The following is a 9782-nucleotide window of genomic DNA, read 5'->3' as shown; positions in this document are numbered from 1 at the left end:
TCAAAGATTATACAAAGCAATGAACAATGCATGGAACAAAGTAATTTTGTTAGTCCTTGTGATTTTATGGTACACAGCAGGGTTCACATTCCAGAACTCAGTTGGATATTGGAAGAGCAGGCTTACAAAAGAAGAAGAATAAGGAGGCTTTTATAAGGGGAGTCAGTGTTTTCACTTTGTTGGCAAATGTGGCAGAAGAGTACACACAAGTGACTCCTTCCAATCCTTTGACCACAAATTCTTTTCTCATGCATGCATCCTTTTTTTAATAGACAGGTTAGTAGCCTTCACTGAATTATTGTCTTGGGTATATAAATATATGTGTATCTATATCTATCAGTGTGTGTGCATTTTTAAGTGATTTTGTTTTTATAAACAGGCAGACAGTTTAATGTTCTGGAAAAAGTCCTGAGGTTCTCTTAACTAAGCAGCCCACAATCTAAAGTTTGCCCAGATTCTTATCCCTGCTTTCATGTAGTGAAGGTTTTTGCGTTTTATTTTTAACTTCTTCATCTTTATCTTTCAATTGCTCCAAGTTAGTTATCATTTAAGAGTTGCAACAGTAAGGTGATCAATCATTGATGGTTATGAATCTCCTTTCATAGCTTTTCAAAGCCAGATTGTTTTTTGTTTTTTTATTTTTATTTTTTTATGGCACAAATGAAAAGGATTTCATAGCAGAAGGTAACCAATACAAGACCAGGCTAAGATAGAGTTAAGAAACCCACCTAGCTTGGGACTGAACTAGTGACTTGACATTTAGTTATGCTACAACCCAGTTAGCTGGGATACTATGGTATTATACAACCCAGTTATAGGCTAATTTCTATTCAATTGCCATCTTATTTGTTTACCAGATTGGACTTTCAAAGCCAAGGTTGATCAAGTGGATGACCACATTACAATTGACATGGGCTTGGAAAGAAAAAATTAGAAAAAGAGGAAGGATGCAGTAGTAGCCCTGTAGTTGACAACACATTTTATTTACATGGAGGGAAAGATGCCCAATCTACTGGTCTATCGCATAGAACAAAAATATATATAAATATAAATATATATATATATATACATACATACACACACACACAATTAAGGGTAAAAATGCATCCATATGGACTCCTGCCATTGATCATGAGCCAATGGCTCCTATTCAAATGATTTGTTTAAAGGAGACTTAATACTCCAATAGAGAAAACCCTTAATCATGATCCATTTTAAGGAGTGGATTGCATTGGGATTGTCAATGGTGATACAACTCAAACCTTCATCTTCATCTTTTTTGGATTTCAAGCCTAGACACACATCAAAATATATGTGTTTAGCATTGAAAGTAGTGCCTTGCCACCATTAGCACATCTTTCTCTGATCTATTTGTTATGGCACCTAAACCGAGGCTCATAATGGCTCCCCTTGAATTCTGTTGTTGGAGTAGGATCAATTCCCATTTGAACTGGGGACTCTGGGATCTATGGATGGTTTACAGGTCTACATTCTTTGCACGAATTTGTTTCTTGTGAAGTTAATTTTAACTCTATCAACATCTTAACTGACACAAACTGTTATTTATTTATTTGTTTGTTTGTTTGTTTGTTTGTTTATCTTCAGCATACTGTTTCACAACAAATATATTATTTAGAGTAATAAAAGTAAATTGTCTACCTTGGAAACATTCTATTAGTTACTACACCTCACAGAGTGTTTTAATTAAAAAGAGCACTGCAAACATTCAGACTCCCCACAGCATCCCTTCAATTCCTGGCAAATTGAGAACCAATTTTGTAATATGAGGGGAAAATTACAATAATCAGAATTTCTACAGTTGGAATGATTTGATCTGCATCCTCTTAATTAATAATATGTAGAAGAATTTTCTTTTAATTATTTTGACTGAAAATATTATCATGTAATCAGAACAAATTCCCAAAGACCTTCTCACAACTTACAGCACTGAGAGGGGTCCAAAGCTGCAACTGCATGGGTCCTGAAAATCCACAGGGGAACAAAATGGAACAATAAATGAGTGCCAAATCTGTGAGTTCCCAAATTTTACACATGGCTAATGTCCACCCCTTCATTTGGGTTTTTTAAAAGAAGAAACCCTAAAACCTGGTTTGTGGAAGTGGTTAAGACCCAGTCTCACAGCCTCAGAACCATTCAAACAAGGGAACCATGCCCACAAAGCCTAATACCAATGTCCTCTTTCTAAAATGCCTCAGTGGGAAGGATTTTTAACAACTGCAGGTGGGAAAAATTAACAACCCCTGAATCTACCAAAAAAAAAAACTCTTGAAGGTACACATAAGGCACCACACACGGCTCCAAAACAGACCCCCATTGCCACTGAAGATAAGAGTATGTCTATATATAAATTAAAAAATAGACAAAAAAGATAACAATTGAATGAAGAGGTGGTAAAGTTAGAACTTAGGGTACCTTAAGATAATTTATGTAAAGTGATGAAAGACATGACAAATAAAAGTTTTAGAACATAGATGCAAGGACCTAGCAACAAGTTTTTAACCCTGGTTCTGTTTTACATTATGAAATAGTAGTGACATGTTTTGGTATAATTGCTCAGTTAAGCTTTGAATTTAATATGATAAGAATGGTCTGAAAGTGAGCTCTGGTTCATGCACAGCACACTTCATAATCAAATTGAATGAAAGTTATAGTGAAATAATCTGGCAATGTTCTTACATGAAAAGACACAAATCTAAACTACAAGAAGACTTTCACTTCCCCCATTTGAAATTTCATAATAGAAGCTATACTTTGATCTCACATGAAAGGTGTATCAACAAGTTGACATCAAAAATTTTAAGGTCATAATTAAAGCAGATGAAAAAAGGGTCAATTTTGATGAGGGATTTTTTTTTTTTTTTTTTTTTTTTTTGTCTCCCCAATTTATACAACTGTTAGAAAAAGGCTGCACAGGTCCTTGCAAAATTTGAACAGATTATGATCATGTGAATGAGGGCTCACAAAGGATGCCGCTACAAGATTGTGCACAAGAATGGAATATAAAAATGTGGAATTGTGTCATAAGTTGTGTATAAAATACGATTATAAATTCAATATGAATCTGAATTTGAAGCAGTTCACTCTGCAAAATGAGTAGATAAAAATGCCCATTGATGCATAAAAACCTAAAACTTCTCCCAGAGAAATGTATTAGAGCACAACATGTAGTGCTCACTGGACCAGACAAGTTTGATGGATATTCTTAATTTAGATCACAATTGATCTTTTAATTACCCTACTTTTAGTTTTAATTTTTGTCTCCAAGTAATATAATGTCACGTTCTTTACAGAACATGGATAAAAATTCATTTATTTACTCATAGCAAAAAGTGACAATTAGATATAAAAGTAATGTACTATGTGCGGGGAATCTGGTTAGGATAATCACAACCTCGGTGTTGACCTTTCAGAGTTTCAGTCAATCCTTCACAGTTTTATGGCAGGATGCTTAATTTGAATGGATCAACCTGGAATTGAAACCCAAAGTTTTGTTTTGTGAGAATTGACAATGGAATGATGCAAGGAATTAATGCGAAACGCAACCGCACACAATGGAATCTAAAAATGAAACATCTGAAATCTTAATTAGTGGTACCAACATCAATTCCTTTCCTGTACAAGAAGTGCTTTTATAACGCGCTAGTCAAGATGATACACACATCCAAAAACCACAGGCATTAAGCAGATTAACCAACTAATAAGCTTCTTGGAACTCATTCCTTGTCTGCTTCTGTTCCTCTATATTAAATGTCCCGAACTTAATTAGCCCTGATTTGCGTTCATTTATTTCTTGCCCAGTTTAAAGCCGGATATGGGAACTGTCATTCCACCAAATAGTCGGTCAGTGCAGGCCTCTTGTTATTTAATGTACCGGCATGCATTCAGGGCTAACTCCAAATATATACATATATATTCTCCTTTAGCAGTTTGACCCTCCTTTCAAAATAGTCCATCATTAGTATTTTGTATACTTTGATATCTTTTCTTACACCCAATTCATGCAATTAAGACAACAAATGGTAATGCTCAGAACTTCATGCAGACCAGGCAGACCCCAGCTCTGTGTGCAAATGGATGCAATGCATCCGACAGAGAGCAGTGCCCAGAGCCAGCGGAAAACTTCACATTTGAGGAGTTATCTATCTTCCTGAGGACCATATTTATTCATCCATCCTCCCTACTACTGAGCACATATCCTTTTGAAAATGTAGCAATTGGGTTTACACAGATCTCAATGCTTATGAGCTGGGGTGGGGGTATCAAATTTGGGATGTTGACAAACTCTCCCCCCCTCTCCTCCCCCCCATCTGCTCCACAAAAAAGTGCAGAAGAGACACAAACTCGCCCAGGCAATACCCACCCTGAAGAGGGGGAAGCTCTCTTCCCCCTCTGCCCCCCCCCAATGCTTGTGGTTTGAATTTCTACCAGATTTTTGCTGGGAATCTTAACTGGGCAGTGCAACTGCAACAACAACAACACTCACTCTGATTGAAGAAGAAAAACTACTCTTCTATAGTAAACAGTAGCTTGAAATGAGTGGACCATCTGGAAGCTGAAAGCTGTGTCCAGAGGGGAGCCAATATTTGCAAATGGTAAAAGCTGGGGAAGCCAGAATTTCCTGAGTGTGTGTGAGAAAGAGTGCAGATCTCAAGGTACCCATTGCCCTGTTTTTAGTCACACCCCTGTCCGGCTAAGTATAATTTTGATTCGTTTGATGTTTTAACTTTTATTTTATTTTATGTGTGGCCATTTTCCCTCGAGGATAGACTCAGTGTATCCTCATTTCTTTTAAACTTGTCATAGAGAAAGAATATTGGGAGATGGAGGGGTTGTGTGATATTGTAATCAATACCATTAAGAACAATCAGCTCATTGTACTCCATATTTTTTTTTTAAATACTTCTCAATTGTAAGTATACACACACAATCACCTTGTTGAATAGTTAACTAAAATAAGCATTAAAATATCAACACCTTATGCAAACTCATGCTATGATGCATTTGTATAATTACTCAGACACAATGAAATCTTCTCAAAGCAATGTTTGTAAATGAAAATTCAAAACACATTTGAATGTACAATATAATGTAAACTAAAACCAATCACTCTTGCCCTCTCTCTTTCTCTTTCTCTCTCTCACACACACTTTCATATATATATATATATAGAAGCAAATCCAAAGTATCGTTTGTAAATGAATGGAGAGATCTACAAAGTATGAACAAGGCATGTGGGTTGTCCCCTTTTTCAACAGGTGTTCTGAACATTCAAGCCTTTTAATGGCAAGACTTGAGCTCTAGGGCCAATGGCCAAGGAATATCCCAGAGTGAGGCCAAACTTGGGGGGGGGAGAATGAACACCCTACACCTCAAACGCATTAAATGTTTCTGCTACATTTGACCCTTTGACCCAGTTCATCTCTAAATTTGGGCTTAGATCCAACTTTGGGAGATCACCACCACCTCCGCTTCCCCCTCGTCTCCTTGATCACTCTCTATCCTATGTGGCGCAAACCCTAAGACTAAGTCAAGTGTTAGAACCCTGTGTTTAGGAGGAGGGAAAAAAAAGGGGGGCTTCGGTGCATAAATGGTGCAGGGAAATTGCATTTGATTCCAAGCATTCAGGGAATTTGTTCTTTAAGGATCCCAGACAGGCTCACACGTTCACAGCACTGTGCTGAAAAGAGAGAGACTTAAGGTGAAAGATCTACTTAACAAAGGATGCAAAAGGATGAACATTCCCGTGAAAGGAGGGATATCTGAAATTAGCTCCGTGGCAGATTCGCGGAAGTGGAAGCGAGAGGTGGATTCGGGAATAAGTCGAGGTGTTGATTAGGGGTGTGTTGTTTTTCCTTTGAAGAATGCGGCATTTGTTACGGGAGGGGTGTGGGGTTTATGCAACTGAAGAGTGAAACATGTGGTTGTGGGAAAGAGAACATGTCTTCTATATTTGGTGAAATTTTACACGTTGAGGTTTGGATATTATGCAATCTTCATCTGCCGTGGATTCAAAATCAGGTAAAAATTGGATTCTCGAGACATCACATGAAGGTAAAAAGTAGGAGAAATAACACACTTTCAATGAGTCATCTATACATAAAATTTCACAAGATGCACATTAATATGCTTCGTTGTGGGTTTTTTAAGGCATCACACTCTTGGTATGAACTCCAATTTGCTGCACACAGCCACAATATGAGTAGTTGAATAGATTGATTAAATGTTTACAACTTAATTCTCCAATAGCTTTCCAGATCAAACAAAGAACAGCACAAGTTCATTTGATGTTACATGTCAGTGGTTTGTCACTAAAAGTGGCATGGTTTGATAGGTTTGTTTATTTGGGTCATAGGATTCTGAGCCTGCCAATAAAAGGGGAGATTTAGTTGGGAGAAAGAAAGCACAATGTTCCTGAGGCCAGAGCCATTTGAAAAAAAAAATGGGGGAATGAAAACACCTTTTTGATATGTCTCCTTTGTAGCTCTCTTAATTAGTTTGAAATGCTGGCAGAATGATCCAAATGTCATGTGGTAAGCTGATGGGGAGGCCAGAGCTAGACAACTCTCACCCAAAAGCCAGGCTCATAAGTAATTGCATCTCTTCTTTTGATGTGAGAGCCTTAATTGAAGCCTATCTGCCAAAGGCTCACACACAATTCAAAAGGGGGGGGGGAGGTGGGGGGATAAGGTATAGGGTGAATGAACCTGGCTGATGATTCAAACCATGTGGTGTTTTATTCTTTGCTAACCACACTCCAAAAGCATCACCACAATTGTACAACATCCATTTTTATTTGTAATTTTTATACTCTGGGCCCAATTATCAAGACAGTGTCTCTCTCTCCACAACCCCCAAAGCCCTGCAGTGAAGAGGGGAATAGAGCTCTGCCCTTTCAGTCTAGATTCTATGCTGGGCAGCCTTCCAGGGCTTCTTGTATGAATTGTGGAACATGCATTCATTGGTGGGCATTAAAATAAGAAGCAAGTTTTTCTCTATCTGCTTCTCTTTCCTTTTCTGATGATTTACTCACTCATACTTGGAATTCCTGACAAAATGCTACATGTTGTTTTTGATTGCTTATTTTTGTTTTGTTTTTGTTCTCGTTTTGTCATTTTAATTTTCTTTGTAACTTTATTATATCATTGGTTCTTTGAGAGTGGTGACAGAGAGTTGCAATGATCTTTACCATCATACGATTTGACCACCCTGTGATTTGTATTGGGGTTTGTGTCAAAAAGCCATGCTGGCTCATACACCACATGGGGATTGAAGCTGTGCATTCATCCATGGATTAAAAATAGCATAAATTTAGCTCTGGTGGAGCTTTCTTTGTGTCAAGATCTCAAAGGAGAATTGCACACCTTTTGATTTCCTTACGATTGAAATTTCTTTCGATCATGTTTATAATTGAACACATTGTGCACAAATCTAGAGGATGATTTCAAAAAAAAAATACATTAAAAAATGATTTTTATTTTTCCCTCCCTCCCTCATCCACCTTTGTCAAATGAGATTCATGGGTGGGCATGTGTGCGGAGTCTATTTGCTCCACTTGCCAGCAGAGCAGCACAAAGTGGGTTGATACTTCTTTTCCCAATCCCAAGAAAGATCAGTGCTTCAAGAGCTCTCAGAGCACAATAAGCATGATAATGGGGATCAAGAGCATGCCCTCCAAATTGTCCCTAAAATGCTCTTGATTTGCCAGTTGTGCACACTTTTGCCAAGACACAAAAGAATTGTAATTGGTTTCTCACAATCACCACCTAATTTGCAGTGTTCTCATGATGGATCATATATATATAGATATCAACACACATTCACAAACATTTGACTTCAAAAAAAAAGCTAAGTATAATAATTTGATGTTTTTATTTGTGAATAAATTATGATTAGTTATTTTTTAAAAATTTAATTTTTTCTTGAATAATTATTTATTAACTTATATTTTCTATAAATAAAATAATATAATAAAATATTAATTATCAAAATTTTATTTAAATAGAATAAACCTTGCCTTTTGATTTTTATTAAATAAATTTGATTGCATTCAAAAGATCTATAATTAACATTCTTATTTTAGAAGGATATTATTAGATTTTAAGATTTAATTTAATCTATTATTTTCTAAAATTTTCTAAATTTTAGATATGTTTGAAATAAGTGATTTCTTATTATTTTTATTTTAAAGTAAATATCTAAGACATAAATTTATTTTTTAAAAATAAAAAATATAATATTTATATATAATATAGAAATTAGAAATAATATTATAAATTAAAAAGATACTAAATGATTATTAATATGTATAAAGAATTAAAGAAATTTAAATAAAACAAAAATACAAGAAAAATATCAATAAGATTAGAGATGGTCTTAATCTTGCCACTACATATATTAGCTAGTAAATATAATGATAATCCATATTCATTAGCTTAATTACTTGGATAAGTAGAATCAAATAGAAGTAAAGAAAATAGATTAAAATGTTGATGTCTTGTTCAAAAGCTTTTCAAAATCTTTGTAGATTTTTGACATGTTTATAAATGATTTGTAGATTGAAAATTCAGCCAACAAGTTGGCTACATATTGCATATATTAGCTGCTTGTATTATAAGTTGGCCATGTAGCACACATATTGGAAACTTGTCCTAAAAGTTAAACACATGTCATATGGCTTGTAGAATATAATCTTATATCTCTTTAATAGATAATATATATATATATATATATATATATATATATATAAAGGTAAGATTGAGGTATTTTTTTAATCTTATCAATATCTTTCTTGAATTTAGTCTTATTTCAAGAGTCTTTTGTTTTTTTTATAATCCAAAAAAGTCATTCTAGTCTATATCTTATATCTATCTTTAATTTTTTTGATATTATTTTTAGTAATAAAAGAATATATTTCTTTTTTAAAATTTTATTGTGATTCACATCTTTAATAATTTTACAAAAGTACAAACTTGTTTATTTATTTTGTTTAAAAAGTGATTGTATTATCTTACTTTTAAAGATATATTATTATATTTTTTTAAATTACAAACTATTTGTATAAAAATAAAATTTTATTATTTAATTTAGGATAAAAATATCTAAATATAAATCAATATAGTATTTGATGTCTAATAACAACATACTCTAAGTATTTTTTTAACTAGTCAAGGTTTTAGAAATATAGCCTCTATATGTATTATTGTGGCATATTGATAGGATGATTGAAATTTCTTCCTCTATTATATAGCTCTTTAACATTCCATCTATCCTTTATCAATATAACTTACTCCTAGCTATGGCAAAATGTCTACTATTGATGTAGATTTTTTGACATTCTATCTTTGATAATTAAGGAGGTAAAGTTTGAGTGATTAGAAATTTGGTAATGCTAAGCATTGGATAATTATGATAAATAATTAAATTTTCTATTTATCATTTTTTTATAAATATACATATTTATTTATTTATTTATTTTAAATAATATGAATAGATAGAAGTAAATTAAAGTAGATAAATTTGATAATATCTTATAGAGTAGCTTCTTAGAAGCTTTTCAGATGTAGCTTTGACTTTATATGTATTTGTAATTAATTGGTAGATTAGAAACTTAGCCAACAAATTAGCCATGTTGTTGTATTATGTGAAGTGTTGCTTGAGAGTACACCAAACACCTGGCTATGGAAGGTAGAATAGAAATTACAATAAAAAATTCTAATTCTAATAAAATATTAAATTATCTCTAATTAAATCTTAACAATGTT

General features: G+C 33.9%; 1 long non-coding RNA gene across 1 annotated transcript; it reads right to left on the bottom strand.

Moving 5' to 3' along the window:
- Positions 1-1089: 1089 nt before the first annotated feature.
- LOC141044564 (uncharacterized) lies at positions 1090-4068 on the bottom strand. The gene is made up of 3 exons (XR_012216162.2): positions 3413-4068; positions 1944-1981; positions 1090-1755 (listed from the first exon to the last, which is right to left on the bottom strand). It is a non-coding gene; the product is annotated as an uncharacterized LOC141044564 (long non-coding RNA).
- Between the last annotated feature and the right edge of the window lie 5714 nt (positions 4069-9782).

The sequence above is a fragment of the Physcomitrium patens genome, chromosome 20 (assembly GCF_059467195.1).
Source record: "Physcomitrium patens ecotype Gransden chromosome 20, ASM5946719v1, whole genome shotgun sequence".
NCBI lineage: Eukaryota > Viridiplantae > Streptophyta > Bryopsida > Funariales > Funariaceae > Physcomitrium > Physcomitrium patens.
The sequence above is the reverse complement of the archived record's forward strand: the minus strand, read 5'-3'. Positions and strand labels throughout refer to the sequence as shown.